Raw genomic sequence first — 23,060 nt, 5'->3', positions numbered from 1 at the left:
TGACACAAGCTAGAGTCATTTGAGAGGAGGGAACCACAACTGAGAAAATGCTCTATAAGATTGGCCTGTAGGCCTACCTGGGAGGCAGGAAGTTGACCTGGCAGGGTCCAGCCCAGTGTGAGTGGCACCATCCCTGGGCAGTTGGTTCTGGGGCCTATAAGAAAGCAAGCTGAGAGAGCTCTGAGGAGAAAGCCAGTAGGCAGTATTGCTCCATTTTCTTTGCTTCACTTCCTGCCTGACTTCCTTTAATGGTCGACTGAGACATGGAAGTATAAGATGAAATCGATCCGTTCCTCCCCACTTTGTTTTGGTCGTGGTGTTTTATCACAGTGGTAGAAAGCAAACTTAGGCAGGATGTAAGACCTACATGCAGGCAAAACACCCATACACATTAAACATATGGGTGAAGTACTGCAAAATATTTAAGTCCAGGTGATAGTTATACACGATTCAGTGGACGACTCTATATGTGTTTGAAGCATTTTACAATACAGGATTTTTTTTTTTAAACAAATACATTGCTAGTGAATTTTTTTTCTCCATTATCTACTTTTAGGACCCATCACGGTCCCCATCTTTAATGACTATTATAGAAGAAAACTCCAAATATAACTGAGGTAGATTTAAATGAACTTTAAAAATATTCCATGCTATCGGAATATGAAATTATGCAACATTTATAAGTAAAGAGCTCACGAAGCTCTCTTAATTCTCCCATGTTCTGTGGGTGGGACCAATGAATAATAAAACCGTTGCCTGTTGAAGGAATAAAATTTTGACTCATAAATTGAGCTCCATGAAAATTATTTAAAGTACTTTGTAAGTGTAATAGGTTCCCCAGAAATAGTTCTCATTTGCATTGCAGCATCTCCTATACACAAAGAGCAAGTGATATATGTTCATCCTAGAAAACAGAGAGTCTCTTAGAACGGCTCTCACAGCGTCATTTGCATTATTGATAGTTTGGTATTTTTAGTTCATACTTTTCTTCGAACAAAAGAAGATATCTATTCCCTGCCCCATCTCCTTTTCCTCTTTTTCAGGCCACCAACAGACATGAAGTGAAAAATAGGTAAAGTGGCCACACCCAAGAGTAGAAGCCACTTACAATGAAACAGTTTACCCCAGAGGTAAAGCTCTATGTATTTGATAATTCATTATATGGTAAAATTAATTCTTCATTTTTTTATTTATTAAAGCTTTATGTGTATGTGTGTGTGTGCTTGCATGTGTCTATGTACAACGCATGTACAAAGGAACTGGCAGACGCCAAGAGAAGGCACCAGAGTCCCTTAAACAGAAGTTACAGAAAAGTGTGAGCTGTTATGGGGGTTCTGGGAGCTGAGCAGGATCCTCTGTAAGAGCAATAATTGTTCCTACTCACTAAGCCATCGAGCCTATTTCTTTTATTGAGACGGAGTCATACCATATAGTCTTAGCTGATCTGCAATTTTATACATACAGTAGGTTGGCCTGGAACTCACAGAGATCCACTTGATTCTGCCTCCTGAGCGTGGGATTAAAGGTGTGTACCTCCATGCCCAGCAGGAATCCTTATAGGGACAGGTCATTAGCCCTCTGTCCAAGAGATTGTCATTTTAAGGTACTTTACAACTTACTATTGTAATTGATTACATCTATAGAGTTATATGAAGTTATGATGTAAAATAGCAATTGCCATAAAGCAAGACAGTCCATTCATTGGCACTATTGAAGACAATATTATTACTGGGCATAGATATTATACAAAGAAATCTAATAGTTGTGAATGTTTGTAAATCAAGGCATGTATTAATTAGGGTTCTCTAGAGGAGTGACACCAATGGTGTGTGTGTGTGTGAATTTATTAATTCAGCTTGCATTAAATTAGCACCCATAGCTGAATCACATCTGAGAACCCAGTAAGTAGCTCACTGCACAGGCCTCTGCCGTCTCCATCTGATGTCTATAACCTGTAGTGTTCCTGAAGAGTCACTGGTCCTCAGATGGAAGCCTGGAAGCACAGGTTCTGCTATCAGAAGAATAGAAGAATCAGAGAAGGGTCCCACAGCAACAGGGTAAAGCAGTTCTGAGGCAAGAAGGAAGAGCAGGAGGACAGTGTGTCACCGTCCTTCTGCCACCCGCCCTTTTCATCTGAACTGCCAGCAATTACAATCTTCCCCAAAGACAATCTGAACAATTCTGAAAAGGCTCCCCACTCAGGCCATCCTAATTTGTGGCACGTTACCATTAAACCCACCACAGTAAGGCGTCTTTGCAAAGAACAAAGAGCTGAAGTGGAAGAGCTGAAGTGGTGGGGTTCTTTTCGGAGGTTTGACCACCTCTTTTTTTTTTTAATATCACCTAAAAAACAAACAAACAAACAAACAAACAACCCCCCCCCCCAAAAAAAACCTTAGAGCATGTCTGTCAACCCAGACAGTGGCCTTGCATAGGGTGAAGTCAGTCACCCAGACTAGATTTTGAACTTGGCATATTTGGGGCTCTTTATAGAATAAACTCTGACACAGAACTTTGGAGATCCGTTCACGCTGCTTAGCTCTTTAGTGCAGGGTTGTGTTTTGTTATAAGAATTTGTTATAAGAATACAGCTTATCATTTGTTTATCCAAAGATTTGTTAATGGACGCTTGTGTGATTCTCTTCTAGAGTAGGAGCATATTTGGGTCTGGGCATACAGCCGATGAACTCTAACCCTCCTGTCACAGCCTCCTGAGCGCTGGAATTGTAGGCATGCACCAACACAGCTGGCATATTCTGTCTCTGTCTGTCTGTCTGTCTGTCTGTCTGGTATATGCTTATAGGTGTATAATCTACAAAACATGTATGCACAGCTTTGTATATTTTATAGGCTTTTCTGTGTACACAACCATGTCATTTGCAAATAACAGGCACTGTCTTCCTTCCTTCCCAGTCTAGCAAAGTTGAATAAGATTAATAGTGTAGTGGTTTCACCCAGGGAGTGGCACTATTTGGAGGTGTGTCTTGTTATAGTAGGTGTGGCCTTGTTGGAGGAAGTGTGTCACTGTGGGCATGGGTGTTAAGACCCTCATCCTAGCTGTCCAGAAGCCCATCTTCTCCTAGTCACCTTCAGATGAAGATGTAGAACTCTCAGCTCCTCCTGCACCATGCCTGCCTGGATGCTGTCATACTCCCACCTTGATGATAATGGACTGAACCTCTGAATTTGTAAGCCAGCCCTAGTTAAATGCTGTCCTTAAGAATTGCCTTGGGGGAAAAAAAAAAAGATTTGCCTTGGTTGTGGTGTCTGCTCACAGCAATAAAACCCTAACTTAGACAGACAGTGTAATTTTACATTAAAATGATGGGAATCTGCAGCCATATTTGTGCCAGTGACAGGGAAGGTGTGACCAGCCTTACCTTCACTGTGCTGGTCCTGCAAGGGTTGGAGTAGGTGATCTCTATCACACTGAAGATCTTGTCTATTAAAAGGTTTCAAGTTATTTATTTTAAATTTTAAATTTGTGTTTGAATGTGTCACTTTTATTTTGCAGATGTTAGGAGAGTTATCATACTTTCCTTCTTCTCTTCCTTGTCAATCTGGCAAATTACATTTTTAAATTTTTTGTCTTATTTTTCAAAATGATAAAAAATTGTGTTCTTATTACTTTTCAAAAGTAATAACTACTCTTGCTTATCATAATTCCCATTTGTAGAGATGAACAATTTAACTTTGTAGCATTTTGTTAGGTATTTTTGAACTTAAGTTCACAAAGGATATTGTTGTATAATTCCCTTGTAATGGTTTAAAAGGAGTTAAGAATTTTCTCCTTTGTTTTCTGAAGAAAGTATGTCTGGAATTATTTTTTTCCTTATCTTTGTTAGAATTTTGTGTAAAACGATGTAAATATGTAAAACTATATGCTTAGTTTTATTAAAAATTCAATTTGTCACATTGATATAGGCATTTCATGTTTTCTCTTTCTTCTTGTGTCAGTTTTATATGAAGCTGATTTTCAGGGAATTTGTTCATTTAATTTATGTGGTTGACTTTGCCAGCATGAAGCTGTTTCTGACACCTCCTCTTCACTTTCAAATGCTGTAGGTACCATAGAATTTCTTTCATCTCCCTCAGCCCTCTTTCCCTACCTGCAGAGAAAGAGGGGAGTTGAAGGGGGAAGGGGAGAGAATGGAGGGAGAGGGAGGGAGAGAGGGGAGGAGGGAGGGAGAGACAGGGTGACAGGGAGGGAAAGAGAAGGAGAGAAGGAGATGGAGGGAGGGAGGGAGAGAGAAGGAGAGAGGAGAGACAGAGGGAGGGGATAAGAGGGAGGGAGGGAGGGAAAGAATTTATTTGTGGTGGTAGTGGCTTAGCATGCTCTACTGCTCAGAGCTATGGGACCTGTCACCAGTCTTTGGTGGGCTCCTTCCTGGCACTGGGAGAATGGCCCTGCTGCTTCTCATGGAGCTGGTAGAAGTTCAGTCGCTTTTCCTTTATTTCCATCTATGGTGCAGATTTCTTCCCTGCCTGGTCTTTTGCCAGAGCTCTAGAGGCAGCTCAACTTATTCTCTGGGTGAGGTGACACCAGTCCTTTGTAGCTTTCTGTGCTATCAACAGGAAATGGAGCTCTGTTGTCATCTTACCTGCCATTGTTTGGTAACTACACTCCAGACACTTTAAGCCACTCTGCATAGTTTAACTCTTTCAAGTGGCAGTAATATGGGTCTTTCCCTATCCAACTTTTAAAATTTCCATTCAAAATAATTTATTTCAGTTATACATATCCATGTTTGTGGGGTTTGGTGTGATATGGTGTTTGGTGCATGCCCACCATATGTAATGTGTTAGGGTAATTAGCAATTCTAACCTCTCAAACTTCGATCACTTCTTTGTGCTAGGCAGCCGTCCATTTCTGGCTCTTTATAAACAAAAAATACCTTGCTAGGAAGTTGGTTCAGTGGATAAAGCACTTACCATGTAGTATATGTGTGAGGATTCAGAACCCATGAAAACCGGGTGTGTGAGCACATGTCTATAATCATGTCACTCCTGTGTGGAGCTGGGCAGCAGAGACCTGAGAGCCTCTAGAAGCTTCAAGGCTAGCCTGGTGCATGCTGTGGCGAGCAAAGAAAAACAGAGCCATCTCAACCAACACCCAAAGCTGTCCTCTGAACTACACACACACACACACATACACACACACACTCACTCACAGGAATGCATGCTCATGCATACAAATCCAAATGCATTCTCCTAGACATCCATGCTACATGCATGCACATTAAACAATACTGTGATATTAGTATAAACTGTACTTTGACTGTAGAGTCTTAGCACAGAAGGGTCTACTTCTTCTGGCTATTTCAAACTCCTTATCTGATCTCCTCTACCTACGTGTGCTGACATGCTTGTTTAAGAACTGAACACAAGATGGGATCATCTGGGAAGAGGGAACATGAGTTGAGGAGTTGCTTCCATCAGACTGGCCTGCGGGCAAGACTGTGGGGGCATTTTCTTGATTAATGATGATGTAGGACAGCGATCCAACTGTAGGTGGTACCACTGCTGGGCAGTGATCCTGGAGTGTATAAGAAAGCAGGCTGAGCCAGTCCACCCCACCTCGGGGTGGGCTAAACCAGTAGGCAGTGCTCCTCCATGGCCTCTGCTTCAGTTCTTGCCTTCAGGCATTTGCTTGAATTCCTTTCCTGACTTTCATTATCATCTGTGAGCTGTAAGTTGAAACAAACATTTTCCCAAATTACTATTGGTCATGGTGTTTATCATAGCGATAGGAAGTGAGCTAGGATACAGTCTTCCCACCACCCTTCCAGTCCTCACGCTACCCACTTCTGTAAAATATACTTTTTGAAGATGGAATCTGGCCATGTTTTCTACACGTACTCCCTTAGTATGTGTACTGGGGAAGGAAACACATTCCTTATTTATATTGAAATTTTATATCCAAATGAAGTATATCCTCAAGTGTGCTATGAAACCAAATTTAATTTTCAATGCCAGGGATGGTTATTTTCTCTTTAATTGAAATCCATCTTTAATCGTATACTAATGGTCTATGTAAGATTTATTAGGCTTATTTCAGAACTTTGTATGTTGTCTACTCTTTGCCTATCATCAGTGTATTTAATCATTGTGGCTTGACAATGTATTTTAATACTTTGTAGATGTTTTATCTTGCCAACCCACCAACTGGAGTCATTTCAAAAGCAGCACCAGGGGCATTCCTACAGAGAATAGCCTCAACCGGCCTGAGATGAGACTAGGACTTCCAAGAAAGACATGTTGATGCCACAGTGATGTGTGTCCAGTGCATTTATCAGGGGGATGCTTGCACAAACAGGGCTATGGCTGCTCTCCTACGCCACAGAAAGACCACGTTGCTGTGCTCAGTTATTCACATTCCAAGGGATATAAAGGTTCTGGAATCAATATAGGGCATAGGATAATTTCCATGCATTTAGCAAAGGGTTACCTTCTTGATGTTTCTGAATAACAATCTAGATAGCCTCATCAGTGCCTGGATAACTGAAGGCTCCAGCTTGGGTTCCCTCTCTCCAGGAGAATCCAGCATCTGACTGGGTTCTCTCTGCTCTCCTTGAGTGTGTACTAGCATCCTGATTTTAGGATTTCCTGGTGCGTGTTGGCTTTTCTATGTGATCTCTGCAGGTTCTATTCTAAAATAATTTACATGTTTGATTAAATCATTCCAAACATGTAAATTTAAAGATAACTGATACCATTTATATAGTTTTCATGATAAAATTACCTTTCTTTGCATTCAAGGAATCCTTTCTGTCCTTTGAGGCTTTTCATACTTAAGTTTATTTCTAGGTATTTATTATTCTTTCTGTAGTTTCTGGGGGTATTTTCTTTCTCTTTCTATGTGTGTGTAATTTTATTAATTAATTAAAATTAAATAATTATGGTCCCCAGGGATCCCAGCAGAGGGAGCCAGATTCCCTGGAGCCGGAGTTTCAGGAGGTTGTGATCTGCCTGATGTAGGTGCTGGAATCCAAACTTGGATCCTTCAGGAAAAGCGACATTCTCCACCCCCATGAGCTATTCCAGCCCAGCCTATAACTTAATGAGTCTTTCAGTTCTTTATGGGGCTGTTTTCCTAATTTGGAGCCATCTGTCTGTTCATTGGCTGAGGTTCAGCCGTTTTTTATTGGCCCTGAACACTTAGGTAAGGATTCCCTCTCATCACAGCCTTAGCTGCATTCCAGACTTCTTCCCAATTCTGCAGATTATGTTTGCGTACCGAATGGTTAGTAGAGAGTCTTACATTTTCAGGGGAAGAACTGCTTAGATTTCTTATTGCTTGTTATGATCAGGGAATATTTATTTACTTATTTGTTGTGTCCCCACATGCACGAGTGTGCCTGTTTGCATTGTGCTTGTGTGTGTGCATGTGCATATGTGTTTGTGTGTGAGCATGTGCATGTATGTGAATATGAGTGTATACATGTGTTTGTGTGTGTGTGTGTGTGTGTGTGTGTGTCAGAGGACAATGTGAGTGATCAGTTTCCTCCTTCCTTGAAACAGTTCCCATGGATGGACCTGGGTTATCAAGCCAGTGGGAAGCACTGACCCATTTCTTTGGCTCTGCTATTTTTGCACTTGTTACTCTATACGAACATTTGAAATGAAAATGCGTTCTATATTAGGGAGATAGAATGCTAAGAGGATATTAATCAGTTCTGTCTATTAATTATGTCATCTTGAACTAGTTTGTTCTTACATTTTTGGCTTACTGAAAACACCATAGTGAGACCGTCTCTCACTGTGGCTGTACACATCTGTTTCTCCTAGTTTCTGTATATGTCTATTTTTTTTTTTAGTATTATAAATATATAGTTGTGTTCTCATTGCAAACTGATCCATTTTAGTTTTATAGTTACTTTCTTGCCTTTAAAAACACTTTAAAAACCTCTTACTGATTCTCTGTGAATGTCACATCATACACCCCAGTCCTCCTCTTTCTCTGTCCCCTCATGTCTGCCCTTTGCTCAAACAAAGAGACAAACCTAAAGCATAGGAAAACATCTCATTATGGAAGCTGCGGTTGTGTTACAGTGTGTCGCACAGTAGTGTGCCACAGTGTGTTGCACAGTGTACCCCTCTGTCCACATGTCTTCACTTGCAAATGTTCATTGCAATGAGTCATTTGTCTGGTTCAAGATCTCTGGCTTCTGTGACACGGAATATTGGGTCCTCATTGGGACTCCTGGTTATCCTGTTGTTGCTCTGTGTCATGGAGATCCTTCAACTTTAGACAGCAGGACTGGCCCTGTCACAGGATCCAACCATTCACAGATGAAATAAATTTTGGGGGTCACAGGTGCCAGTTCTACTGTGTTGCAAGGTGAGGTGCAGGACCTGCTTTCCTGAGTGCTATAGCTGATGAGGGGGCAGGGCTAGCTCCCCTACTCTCATGCCCTTGGGGCCAGTTCTCCTGATTACTGCAGCTTGTGAGGGGAAGGGGCAAGGGCATCACCTCCACACCCATGACACCTCCTGGCAGATGAGTGGCAGGGCCAGTTTCCCTGCACTCTTACCATCTGGGTTCAGTGAGGTCCAGGGCACACTCTCCCCAAGTGCTGTAGCAAGCAAGGGGCAGGGCCTGCTCTCCTGCTTTCATGACCCTGTGAGCAACTTTCCTGATGGAGGTGGTGGTGGTGGTGGTGGTCTCACCTCTGCACCTGTCCTACCATGTGGCAGACCTGAGGTGAGATCAGCTTTTCCATGCTCATGCCCTTGGAGCCAGCTTACCCACACCCTGGCTATCAGGGCCAGCTCCATTGTGCTCCCTGGGCAAGGCAGAAGGCCTGCACTCAAGTGATATGGCTGATGAGAGATAGGTCAGCTCTTGAGAGTGTCATGGCAGCCATTGAGGGGTAGGACCACTTATGCAGAGGTATGGGACATCCAAGTGGTCCCCAGCAGCTTCCCTGAGCAGGTACTTCCCCATGTTCTCTAGTGGTAATATCAGCAAGAATGAACATTGACAATGACCCCTGCCACTGCGCAGTCATAGACTCAGACAGCGCAGCACCTGGGCCTAGAACCTCAACCATGGCAGGGCTGGTCACTCACAGCAGGCTACTCCTCTCCACACTCACGTCTCCAGTTCCATCTCTCGCCATAACGCTCAAGCTGTCCCACTTCTCTTTCTCTCTCACCTGACCACCACGTGCTTGCACATTGTGCTGGCTCCAGATATAGGCTGGCCACTTGGCTGGCAGGTCCCTGGGTGACTTCATCCATGCGATGTGGCCTGTCAGCAAACAGGTGTCTGTGGCCCACCTGTACACTGGAGGACAGGCCTGTGGGTGGCATGACAGTCTGCAGGTCTGTCTTCCTCCTTCTGGGCTATGCTGCCTGGACTTGATTTGATTTGATTTGATTTTCATGAGTCCTAGGCATAGAACAGCTTTGGCCACCAAGATAGACAGACATCAAGCTAAGATGGACAAAGGACTGCCACCTGCTCTGCCCCTGACTGATTTAAGAACAGCACCACCAACCAGGTGTTTCTTTACCACTACTAGGGGTCTAAAAACACATTTTGGTAAAAACTGTACTACACATTTTAAAAAACTTACAATTCCTTGTCTTTGTTGTTGTCTCCTTTTACTTGGCTTCCTTCCACCTCTTCTTTGCCCAGATGAAAGAAAAGAAGAAGAAAAAACAAAATAAAAATAAAAAAAAACCCAAATCACCACCACCACCACCACCACCACCACCACCAAAACCCCTCTGTGAATGGTCTTGTTCAAAGGGTGCCACTGCAGTGGAAAGTCAAGTAGGCATTACTTTTGGTTATCCAAATTAAAATTATTGAAACTCATCAAAAATTTTGTTTTGACTTTTGATTAAAACTGTAAGGCATGAATTACCGTTTTGGGGTTTATGTATTGTGTGTCTATGCATGTTTCATCTGAATGTACGTATGCCCATGCCCCACATGTATGCCTATGAGTGTATGAATGTATGAGTATATGAATGTACGAATGTATGAATGTATGAATGTACGAATGTATGAATGTACGAATGTATGAATGTATGAACGTATAAATGTATGAATGTATGAATAAATGAATGTATGAATGTATGCATGCTCATGCCCCACATGTGTGCTTGGTGCTCACAGAAGTCAGAAACGGGCATCAGATGTCCTGGAACTGGAGGTATGGAGAGCTGTAAGGTTCCATATGGGTCCTGGAACTGAATTTGGGTCATCCGCAAGAGCAAAAGTCCTCTAAACTGCTCAACCATCTCTTGTGCACTTCTTGGTATTTAAATTTTTTCTATAACTACTTAAGCCTTTAATATATTTTCATAATATATTTATATTATTTATATAATTATTTATATTTCCCTGGTATATCTACTTAATAATATTTGATGAAAAATGATTAGATTTTCCTGATCTCTTATCTTCCATTTTCTATCTCTTATTTAACTTTGAGTAACAATATCTTGTTTTTAGCACTTAGTGGATGCTGTTAAATACGTATAGAGTTGTATGATTTATAAACATTCAAACTTTTATTTTCAGAGACAAGTTCTCTCTAGCTGACTAGCCTTGAACTTGCTACCTCAGGCTGGTTCCAAACCCTTGTCCCTTCTGTCTGAGGCTCCACATATGCTCTTCCACACCTGGCAAAGGTTGATTACCTCCAAGTGTTAGGTTTTGGTTATGTGTTTGGAGGTGAAAATCAACTTCTTGCTCCTATTTGCTCTCCCTCTCTTGGCCTTTATACTCTCTAGATACCTTCCTTCCACATTCCCAGGGAAAACAGTATTGGTGTTCTGTTCTGTTTCCATAGTCCACATTGTTTAGTCCTAGTTCTGCAGATGCATGTATTGAGCATTTACCCACTGTGTCTCCATGTCGCTTGTCCAGCTGCATTGCCCATTTCCTTCAGGATCTCAAGTACACCCACCCCTCGCTGGCTGCCATGCAGAGCACCTGTGTCGGGCTGTACATCTCGGGAAATAAAGGGGGGCAGGGAGAACTGCCATGCTCTCTCTATGTGGCCCGGGTGGGTGTCTAGATGTGGGAAGCCACAGAACCCCAGTCCGAGGGGGTAGAGAGGGAGCAATCCGGGGTCCCTGGGCCTTAAGGAGGTTCTCAGTCTCAGACATCCCAGATGTCCCTGTATGTTGTGGAAGAGCTGAGAATGGGCCCTCAGACAGACTCTGGCCCAGGGGCCGAAGGGAGGGTAGGGGGAGAGGCCTGGCAGGTTACGGTGGGGAGGAGAGAGTCTGGCTTGCTAAGTGGGCGGCTTGGGTTGACCAATGGCTGTTGCTGGAGCTCAGGAAGGCTTTCTTTGGCAGGAGGTTAGATGCAGGATTTTAGGGGAAAGCCCGCTCTGTTGCCCTAACACGGCGAGTCTCGATGAGCAGAGACAGTCCATGGTTTTAGAGCTTTATTGTAGAAAGGCAGAGAGAAAGAGAGAAGGTAGACTAGGAGAGGCCGGCTATGGCCACGTGGAGAAAGGGGGAAAGGGAGGGGAAGAACGAGAGATAGAGATGAGAATAAGAGAAAGGAAGGCTTAAGAGAGCGAGGAGGGGCCAAGCAGCCCCTTTTATAGTGGGCTGGGCTATCTTGCAGTTGCAGGGTAGTTGTGGGGCGGAATATACCTGGCTATTGTCAGGTAACTGTAAGGTGGAGTCTAGTCAGAATATCAGGAGCTTGGGACTTTGTCTGTGTGACTGATAGTCACAGGATTATGGAGTTGGGGGCTCTCTGGTGTCAGGCTGGGAGTATGTCTGTCTGGGAGCATGGCTCACTGTTCTGTCCCTTGTAGAGTATCTACTGGGTCTCTGGAGAGTAAGTCTTGCTAGACCAGAAAGCAGGCTGCCTTTTATGGCCCCACACACCTGTAATAGCATAGGTGTGGGAGAGCTAGCCCCACCCTTGTTGGCCCACAGCACAGCAGCAATTACAGTGACATGTCATGGTTGTGAGAGAGCTGTCCCTGTTCCTCCTCTGCTGCAGCACGGCTCTCCTCAGCTGATGGCTTCTGATGGAGGCGCAGGTGGAGAAAGATTCATCCTCCCGGGGGAACCTGGCCACTAGGAATGCGACCATGCTCCAGAGAGCATATGAACAACACAAGATAGCCTTTCCTCTCTCTTATTTTGGAGGGTCGAGCTATGGGGAGCAGACATGGGGAGATTGAGATGTAAGTGCAATTGGGGTGCATGATGTGAAATTCCCCAAAAATGGATTAAAAATAAAATAAAAATTTAATTCTCTGAATTAAAATTAAAATTTAATTCTCTGAGACTCATTAGCCACTAGTCTTTGTATGGAACTTTTACACCAGAAACTTATGTTGGATCCGAAGTACCTGCCCACACATTTCCCCTTAAGAGTCCCATGGGAACCAGTTCACTATCGTTTCGTCTTCAACAGGCTTGTGACACTTGATACTGTTCTGATCTACCTTGTTTGAAAGCAATTTCATATTTTTGTCTAAAGGATACTTTATCTTTAAAACTCAATTTGTTCCAGGTTATATCTCAGAGTTAACCAACCATTCAGGACAACCTTTCCCTAATGTTCAAGTTAACAGTTCAAGTTTCATGTTCCCAAGAATATTTATATCTTTAGATATTCTCTTTGCTAATTATCTTGGCTTTTTGCTTTGAGGAATATAATTTTGTTTTGTTTTTTTGTTTTTGGCTCTTTGGATAACCTTAGCATGTCATCAATTTCTAGGTGTTATTTTAACCCTTCCTTTATTTCCATTCTATAATATCTATTCTCTGCCTTTTCATTTTCTCCAGCAATCCTCTTTTCTTCTGTCTCTTTAAACTTTATTTCTTCAGTAGTTTAAAAGAGTCATTTTCATGTGATTCTTTTGTAAACTCTAACAACTTATGTTTCCCTCTCTCAATTGTTTCATTTTGTTTAACCTGAGTTTCTTGCATTCTTGTGTTATGATCTTTCATTGCTTTGGAGAATTTAGGCTATCATAAGAAACAATGTTTCTTATGCTGTCAACATACGTTGTTACAGTTAGTGCTGGCTATTCTTATATTAACTCAACACAAACTAAAGACAACTGAAAGTAAAATGCCTCCCTAAGATCAGGCTGTGGTGGCACTTGCCTTTAATCCTAGCACTTGGGAGGCAGAGGCAGGTGGATTTCTGATTTCAAGGCCAGCCTGGTCTACAGAGTGAGTTCCAGGACAGCCAGGACTACACAGAGTGTTGAAAAAAGATCAGGCTGTAGAGTATTTTCTTAATTCAGGATTGATGCTGGGAGAGCCCAGCCCATTGTGGGTGGTGCCATCCCTGGGCAAGGAGATACTCCTAGGTTCTATAAAAAAGCAGGCTGAGCAAGCCATGGTGAGCAAGTCAGTAAGCAGCACCCCTCCGTGGCCTCTGCCATGGGTTCTGCTGTGCTATTAGCTCCTGCCTCTGGGTTCCTTCCATGTTTGAGTTCCTGTCCCAACCTCCTATAATGAAGAACAATGATGTGGTGAAGTGTAAGTCCCCCTTTCTTCTCAGCTTGGTTTTGGTCATGGTGTTTTGTCACAGCAATAGTAACTGCCAACTAAGACACAGGTTTTATCTGCTTGAAAGCAAAATTTCTCTCTGTGCCTCTGTCTTTGTCTCATTCTGTCTCTCCTTGTCTCCGTTTCTCTTTCTGAGTTTTCTGTGTGCTTGGGTAAGCTTTGCTTTGCTTTTCACAGTTTAAAATAAACTCTTAGTCTTGTATCTGGTCAGCTAATCCTCCCTTTTCCTCTCCTCACATGTTAAATTGCTGGATATCTGAAATCCCCATTTGAAAGGTGACTGGGTATAGTCTCCTATGCAGCCTGCTCTCCTAACCACATATTTTCTCATTTTCTGTTGTCAGAACAACAGGTCATTAAATATTGTCCATCTGATTGCTTGGATAGAAGTATTTCCTTTGCTTCAGTGGCCCCCTCTGTCCTGGAGGGCACCTGTCTCCAGTCTTGTTTGGCTTCAGCCCTGTATACACATGGCCACAGGAGATGGAGCATCTACCTTGAGTTGAGCCAGTGGTGCTTACCAGATCGCTAATGCTGGGACTTCCTGGCACTGTCTGCCCTCTACCTTCCTATCAGCCTGCAGTTTGCACATTACATGTGCCCTCCTGGTCAGCCATTATCTGAATATCTTAGCCTGGCGACTTTAACCACTTTCTACTTCAACAAATACAGAATATATGGATCTGTGATGGTTTGTATATCCTTGGACCAGGGAGTGGTACCATCTGGAGGTGTGGCCTTGTTGGAATAGGTGTGACCTGGTTGGAATGGGTGTGTCACTGTGGGTGTGGGCATAAGATCCTCACCCTAGATGCCTGGAAGTCAGTATTCCACTAGCAGCCTTTGGGTGAAGACATAGAACTCTCAGCTCCTCCTGTACCATGCCTGCCTGGATGCTGCCATGCTCCCACCTTGATGATAAAGGACTGAACCTCTGAACCTGTAAGCCAGCCCCAATTAAATGTTGTTTTATAAGACTTGCCTTGGTCATGGTGTCTGTTCACAGCAGTAAAACCCTAACTAAGACAGGATCTTTAGACTCATCTGGCTGTTTTAAGAAGGGGGAAAGAAGCTGACTTGCAAGAACCTTGTTTGTATTAGAAGTCTGTGTGTTCTCTGTGGGTCCACTCAGTCTCCTTGGCATCACAGAATCTGACAATAACAAATACAGAACAGTTTATTATCATAAGTACAGCTTTGGGCTCTCATGTTTTATAGTGAATTTGTACACAAAGACTGCAAAATTAACTTATAAGCACACATACAATAAACCTTGATAATGTAAAAGAAGTATTATTGATTTGCCAAGTAGTCATACTTGAAATAGAGTATGTGTGGGGGTAAGTGGCAAATATGAACATCCTCTCTCATTGTGACAAGTCCAAGGAGACTGGCTAAGAGACTGTGGGAGGATGAAGCTAATGAGCCCGTTATATTAGGCAGCCACTTCCAGGATAGCAAGGGCTCTCCTCTGTGTCCCTACATATGCTATATACAGAGGGCATTACATAAATATCTATGTTCTCTGGTATATTAATCATGGTTCTTTAGAGCCACAGAAATTATGGAATGAATCTATATGCATATATAAAAAGGTATATCTATCTATCTATCTATCTATCTATCTATCTACCTATCTATCTATCCATCTATCTATCTGGGATGCAGTCCAGCTAATCCAATGACGGCTAGCTGTGAATGGAAAGTCCAAGAATCTAACAGTTGCCCAGTCCTACAAATCTGGATGTCTCAGCCGATCTTCTATAAATTCTGGAATCCCAAAGAAGTGGGCTTCTTATGCCAGTGAAGGAATGGATATGCTAGCAAGGTGAGGACAAGCAAGCAAAGATCGAAAGCTTCCTTCTTCTATGTCCTTATATGGGCTTCCAGCAGGATGTGTGGCCCAGATTAAATGTGTGTCTTTCTGCCTCAAGATCCAGAACAAAGATGTGTGTCTTCCTACTTCTAAGGTCTGGACTAGAAGTGGATTCACCCACTTCAAACTAAGCAAAAAATCTCTCACAGGTGTGCCTCCATTTTTGGATTGTAGTTCATTCCAGATGTAGTCAGGTTGACCACCAAGTCTAGTTATCATATCTTGTCTGTAGCTTCTTGAAAGGCTTGCCTATCATGTCTGAAGCTTGGGTTTCAGTCTCTACCACTGGAATATAAACAAAGCAAAGCAATGGAAAATGTCTATGTTGGTTATTAAAAAGAATAAAAGGTCAGAGTATAAAAATCCAGTGGTGTACACACATACACACACACACACACACACACACACAGAGAACTACCCCCAAAAATAGAACCAAACAAGAATGATAGTGGAAGATGTTAATAGTCTTTTTGTTTGGGTATAAGGGAGATTTCATATCCTCTTTTACTTTCTGCACTGGTTGAGAAGTTATGTGTACATGTCTCTTCTACAGTATAAAAGAAATGGTTGAATAAAAGAAGAGAAAAAACACAGTAACTCCTTTAACAATAAAGATGTTTGAGAGATTTTTTTCTGGTTTATATGCTTACCTTGGCAGGATGTAATTTTAAAGCATTGGATTGCTATTGTAGAAATATATATATTTAGAGACCTCTGGTCAATGTGAGTTTTTGTAGTTAAGGTTGTATCCTAGCTTGCTTTTTTTTTTTCTGCTGTTATAGAACACTGACCAAAAGCAATGTATGGAGGAAACAGTTGATTTTATTTTACAGCTTGTAGTCTATCATCTAGTGATGCTAAAACAGGAACTCAAGGCAGAGATGTGAAGCAGAAGCTGAAGCAGAGGCCATGGAGGAGTGCTACTCACTAGCCTGCTGTCATGTTTCCCAGCCCACGTTATTATATAGCCCAGGACCACCTGCCCAGGGGTAACACAGCTCACAGTAGGATGAGCATCCTATATCAATCATTAACCAAGAAGATGCCCCCACAGGCCAGTATGATGGATGCACTGTCTCAATTGAGGTTTCTTTTTTCCAGGTGACTCCAGCTTATATCAAGTTGACAAACACTAATCTGTATAAGTTAACACATTCTTTTTTTTCTCTCTCTCTCTCTTTCTGTTGCTGGGATGGAACCCAGGTCCTTGTGCATGCTAGGCAAATGCTCCATCACTGAGCCACATCCCTAGCCATAATATCAAGCTTAACAGCAGCATAATCTTCCACGAATCAACCACAATTAGTTTAACCAACATCCCATTTCAGTCACGAACATGATTTCTTAGTCTAGGATAGACAAGATTGTGATAAGTGTCCTCATAGCAAAATGTTGTCGTCTTCACAATTATATCCCCAGGTTTCTAAAACGATTTACAGAATAACTATTAAATGAGACTGCTGCTTTAATTAATGTAATAAAGAACACATCTGTCCAATGCTTTCTAATTCATTCAGGTGAGTTTGGATAAGAACCCTGACTCTGTAACTTCAAGGCACATTCTTTAAATACATAATTGTTCAAGACCTATAGAAAAAGTAGCCATTGTTTTTTGCTCACTAAGATTTGACTAATCAGACTATGAAAGGGAATCAACTCCACCCCAACTCATATAATAGGAAGGACACAGATGTAGAATCAACGGAATGTAATGGCCACACAACACGGGGCCCTGTGCTCTCTACTGAGTTCCTCTTTGTACCACAGAGGAGGTTACGTTCAGTTTTCTCTGCCAGTTCTACTCTATGCTGAGTCAGACTATGAACTGCAAGAACTTGAACAGGATCTCAGGCCAGTAAGATGGCTCAGTTGGTTAAGGTGCTTGCTGCTAAGCCTGACCACCTGCGTTTAATCTCTGGGACCCACATGGTGGATGAGGAGAATCAGCTCCTGCAAGGTGTCCTCTGACTTATGTATTTGTGAGGTGGCACAGGCATATCTCCTCCTCACCCGTCCACTGAATGAATACATAAATCATGAAATAAGTAAATGTAATAAAAGTGCATTTTGGGAATGCATTTTAATAGACAATTTACCAACATAAATGTATCGTCCAAAGTATAGCCCACTGCATGCATGACAATTTCTGAAGGTATTGAAGAGTCTGACCTGAGGTAAGAAGTTGGGAGTGGATAATCCCAAGATTGATTTCAGTTATTTCATTAAGAAAATTGAAATGCTTTGTTTTTATTGTGTAGTCTCAGATTTTTCAAAACCTACTTAAAGTTAAATTAAAGATTAAATCAAAATTCTTTAATGCTTCAAACTCCCGTCTAGATCACCTACTTGAGGTAGAAAAGAAGAAAGGCTAATAGGAAACAGGGTTGTGGATCTGTTTAGAAGTAGCTCTTTGGAGCAATTCTAATCTGCATTGTTAGGATATCAGCATCTCAGTCCAAAACACAAAACTCGAATCAGTAGTAGTGGCTTGATTTCAGAAGACACTGCAAAGCTCCACCCGATGGGCAGGAGTCTGCAGAAGCAGCAAGCAGCAGCTGGAATGCTACCAGAAGCTTGGTAGTGCATTTCCCTCTACAATGTGGAAAGATCAGTGAAGGTAGACCAATGCAAGAGGGTCATCAGCAGAGACCAGTGAAGTGTTGCAAGGGAAACCGATGCAAGAGCATTGTTCACTGTGAGTTACATTCTACTTATACTCTTTCCAAACACCATGAGTCCTCTCCCCACGTGTCTGCCTCAGCAAAACATCCTTTCATAAGGCAGCTTCCAGAAAAACATCACATGACACCATTGAGTCTCCAAAGAAACCAGAAATTTCCACCTCATATTGTACCAGTAATGTAGCAGAGAAATTTGCTTTTTCAATTATTGCTATTCCTAGAGTGTAAACACTTTATCTTTTCCCCCCATAACACAGCCTCTAAAAAGTTTTCATGTGTAACAGATTGAAAAGTAGCATTGAGATAAAATTCAGCATTGAAAATAGTTGTTATCAGTGAAAATATCACCAATGCATGCATTCCGGGGATCCATGGGTGCTCCAGCAGCACTGCTGAGCCTATGGGTGCTAGGCAACTGAAAGACGGAGCATTTCCTCCTCCGCACGGAGGAGCTCTATTCCAGCCCGGGGAAGCGTCCTTCTCTTCAGCTGCTTGTCCACGAGCCCTTCCTGCCAAGGATGACTTTAGGAACAGGCTCCTTGCATACAAACCATTCTTTGTGAATACCTACGTCATTTTGCTGTTTGACAGGTGTTTAACTCTAGGCATCATCCACTCTACATGCTCCCCATCGTGATTCGAGCAATCCCAACGAGTTAAAAGCAAAAGTCGAGTTTTCCCCCTTGTTTCCTCAACTGTGTTTTCATCATGGGGAATCTTTGTTAGCAGCTTAAGGATGTTACTTCCCAGTTGGTCCCATACTCACCAGCTGTGCCCAGTCACTTTCCTAGCTGCTGGGATAAAATACTGACAGAAGTCACTTAAGGGAGAGGAAGTTTATTTTGGCGCCGTGTTTAGGGGAAACATTCTGTAGTGGTTGGGCAACCAAAGTGATCAGCTCAGCCTCTGGTGGCAGGAATATGTAACCAGTGATTGTTATGTGGCACTGGCAAGAAAGCAGAGAGCTGAGCTATAAGTATAAGCTATAAGCAGAATAGTTCTTAGTCCCCCCCAGAACTGCTCTCCCCCTCCAGCTAGGACCTACCTCCTAAAAGTTCCACAATATTCCAAGACAGTACCACCAGCTGAGGACCTAGTATGCAAACTCAGGGTCCCATGGAGGATCCCTCATGTTCAAACTACAGCCAATTCAGAGGATATGAAGCAAAATATCTACATGTGTCCATGGTTTTAATATGACACAGATAGGTGTATGCTGCATGTACTATGTTATGACCTGCTTTTGTACTTATATGTCCACATGGACAGCTTGCACTATAGGCATATCAGCACATAGAACCTGCTTTCCTTTTTCTCTAAAACATATGAGTTAGTTCTTCATTCATTTACCTATGAGGTACAGAGGAGATTGAATCCAGAGCCTTGTGTATTCTAGCAAGAGCTTTGTCACTGAACTGTACTCCTTGATTTTTTTTTTTTGAGGCCGAGTCTCCAGTCTGGTCTCTTGACCCTCTTGCCTCCATCTCTGGGGTAACAGATCCATGTGTGCACCCCCCATGTCTGGTTGTGCCTCCCTTTTCTAAGTAGCTAAATGAAATTCCCTTGTGTGATAAACTGTGATCATTATTATTATTCCTATTATTTTGTTTTACCAATTCCTGTTTGATGGACATTTGCAAGCTTTGCATTTTCTCATACTAGTATAAAGCAGATCTTATCCCAGAAAGATGCTTCCTGCTTCCAAAAGGCAGTCAGTCTGCCCTCTATGGAAATAAGCCACTCTCGGTTCACACAATTAGAAGGTGTGCGATGCGTGAACGCTTCCTTCTCTCCCCCATTCAGCCAGTTGAGAACCAGAACAGCAACATCAGCATATGCTCCACTGTTCACTTACGGCCTCCTGTTTCACAGGAGCGGCTTCTCTTCACTGGAGAGGGTGGCTGCTGAGGTGCTGCCTCACTGTGCAAGTCAGTGCTGCTGTGTGAATGTGACACGCCTGGTCCCCAGACGGAGGAGCAGTTGAAATCAGTTTCTTGGGAGCCTCTTGAGTCTTGCCTTACCCTAGGGCACACCTCCATTTATAGACTAAGAAAATGCAATGGCATGGCTAATACACATATGCACAGTCACATACATGCATGTAACATATTATATGCTCTTACACGCCATCATGGGCATATATAGGCACAGCCGTGGGCACAAACTGTCACTTAGAATCATTTTGTCATAAAGATCAGAGGCTCACTGGGTGGTTGTTCTTATGCTGGGAGAGGGACTAGGATGAATAGTAGGACCACAAAGCCCTTAACCAGTTGGCTCTAGTCTCAGTAGCTAGCATTGGCTTAGGGGAGCAGATCCATGCCAGGTGATCCCTCCAAATACTTTCCTCTGGGGTGGCTCTTTGCCCTTCCCCATGACAACCATCTTAGAGCTGGGGCAGCTGCTTAATAGAAGAGCTGCATCTGGTCTAGAGTGTGTTCCCTGGCCACTTCCTGCCATTGCCTGTGCTGGTGGGGTTCAAGGACCTACTTCTTCCAGGTCAGTGGAAAGCTAAACATTGGAAAGGAAAATCACATCTGGCTGAATTCAGATCAAGGTTGCTCAAACATCCACTCCATGCAGGAGCTTGGACACAGTGGACCTCAGACTGTTTCCGGGTCTGTGTTTTCCCAGGGCTGCATTCCAGACTCAGTAGAACTGCTCTGGGCAGCAGAACACCTCTGCCATCACTGCAGTCTCCCCAGCCCAGGTAGCACAGGGGGCTAGAAACAACACATGACAGGGCGGGCTCTAAAGGTGGTGACCACCACCTTCTGATATCTCAAAAGCCAGCGTTTGATGTTGTGTCTGGACACATCTTCCTCATCTCTTTCCTTAACATCTCCCTCCAGAATTGGGAGTATTCAGTGCTGTTTGTTTGCAAGGCACTGGGTGTCTTAGGAAGGTTGAAAGGCGGGATTTTAGGAGAAAGGAATTTCAGTCCAACAGCTGCTCCAGCAATTGTGTGTTGTGTCTCGCAACACTAAACATCTTACTGTAGCCACTTGCAGTCATATAAGGAAGGAGATTAACACATGGGGGGGGGGGATTCAATCAATCAACCAATCAATGGGTAGTGGTCACTGCTAGGAAAAGAAACGAAGGCAGCTAAGAGCACCACTGTGTGCATACTTCTATTTTACCTGAGGCTCTTGATGCTCTCGCTACAATGGCTCCTAAACTGAAAGAAATTCCAGCTATTGAGAAGCAACCTCAGGCCAATCGGAGGGAAGGGGAATCTGGCAGAGGACTTCATACCTGCAAAGGCCTCGGGAGAAAATAATCCTGGCTTTAATGCCCAGTAGCCTGGTTGGATCACAGTAAGCAAGGGATAATGATGGAAGAGAAAGCTGGGTGAGGAGCCATTTTGATTTAATGCAGAAGGCATAGAAGGATCTTGACCTTGGGGTCTGATTTTTCTTTTCTAAAGAGGGAGTTTAAGGATGAGACTGTAGTGTGCTGGAGCAGGTGGCAGTGGCAGGGAGAGATGGCTTCTGTGTGAGTATGTGCAGGTGTGATGGGGAAGCAGGGAGCCGGGCTTCAACTGAGAGAAGCCATTGCCATGAGGCATCTATAGAACCAAAGCAGAGCCTGGCTGGGGAAAGGCTGTCTGTGTCCTCAGGATGGAGAAAACAAAGATTTATTACATTAATTGTGTATGCTCATGTGTGTGTCCTTGTCTGTGTACCACTGTGTACACTCTCAAGAGTCAGTTCTTTCCTTCTGCCAATGAGTTCCAGGGACTGAACTCAGGTCATCAGAATTGGTGGTAAGTGCCTTTACTTGCTGAGTCATCTCTTGAGGGCCCAGGATTTCTAAAGTGCTTCTCATTTAATAAGTATAAGATAAAGCTGGGTGGAAAGTTCACTAAAGCATTTGATGTTTTGTTCCTTCAAACAGTTTGCATCTCCATTAACACCACCATAACCTTCTAGTTGGGGGTCAGTATCCCTTTCTAGCCTATAAGGCTTTACCCAGATAAACCCTACCTGCCATACTCGATTGAAATTCTCATTATGGCCAGCTTTAAGTCAGATTTTTTTTTTAAGATCAATGATGCTTGATCTGATAATATTGAAAAAGTTAATAAAAGTTATGTTATTATAATAAAATAAGAGGTATTCCACCATGTGGAAAGTTCACACAAGATTAAATGCAGGATGTAATGGCCAGTCCATGTTTGTGCCTCTGTGTATGTCAAAGTCATGTCAGAGCAAACCCCTCCAGGTGGGCTGTGAGAGCGGCTCGGAGTGAGTAAGCCTGGTTGCTGTGGAGAAAGTGATTTTTTAAAATGACAAACAAACAAACAAACCAACAAACAGAAATCTGCTTACCAAACAAAATCTCTTGATAAGGATCAAAGCCACCTTTCTTCACTTAACACAGAAGTGGCATTCAGTTTATTAAAACCATACACAAGCTCTTTTGTATTTATATATTAATAGGTAAAATAGATTTAAGTTCTGAATTCCAGTAGTTCTAGGTGTAATATTTTTTTCCTCCTTGATATCTAGTGGGACATTTGAAAATCCCTAAGGGTTAGGATAACTTTTGTGTGTGACTGGTCCTATTTCCACTTACTAAATGCCCTCACAGCCTCAAGGTGTGATGACAAATATAGGGGTTTTCCTTGCTCGAACGCTCAGGGGTGGGGTGGGGTGGGATGTCAAAAACTCTCCTCCAAGAAATGCTTCTCTGGAATCTCCCTGGAGTTTATTAGACTAGGAGCAGGTGAGCATGTTAAAGCCTCTGCTTCTGGCTGGCTTTTCACAGCCCTTACCATCTTACTAGCAGCCCATTGCTGCGGGACCCAGTGCGAGCTCTGTATCAGGCAGGACTGGTGTTCTGTCAGCAAGGGATGGTCTCCTTTGGCTGGACTGTGCTACAGCTGAAAGCTGTGTGTTGACGTGCCTGCTTCCAGGCGTAAATAGCAGGATCCTAACCCTCTGGGTGTTGCATTTAACACAGAAGGTACCATGGCTGTTTAGAGC

At 43.0% G+C, this 23,060-nt stretch overlaps 1 non-coding gene across 1 annotated transcript; it reads right to left on the bottom strand.

Moving 5' to 3' along the window:
- Positions 1-9,385: 9,385 nt before the first annotated feature.
- On the bottom strand, positions 9,386-9,532 carry LOC115029292. Its single transcript, XR_003834867.1, has one exon. It is a non-coding gene; the product is annotated as a small nucleolar RNA SNORA48 (small nucleolar RNA).
- Positions 9,533-23,060: the final 13,528 nt, after the last annotated feature.

This window comes from Mus caroli, chromosome 14, assembly GCF_900094665.2.
Source record: "Mus caroli chromosome 14, CAROLI_EIJ_v1.1, whole genome shotgun sequence".
Classification (NCBI taxonomy): Eukaryota; Metazoa; Chordata; class Mammalia; order Rodentia; family Muridae; genus Mus; species Mus caroli.
The sequence above is the reverse complement of the archived record's forward strand: the minus strand, read 5'-3'. Positions and strand labels throughout refer to the sequence as shown.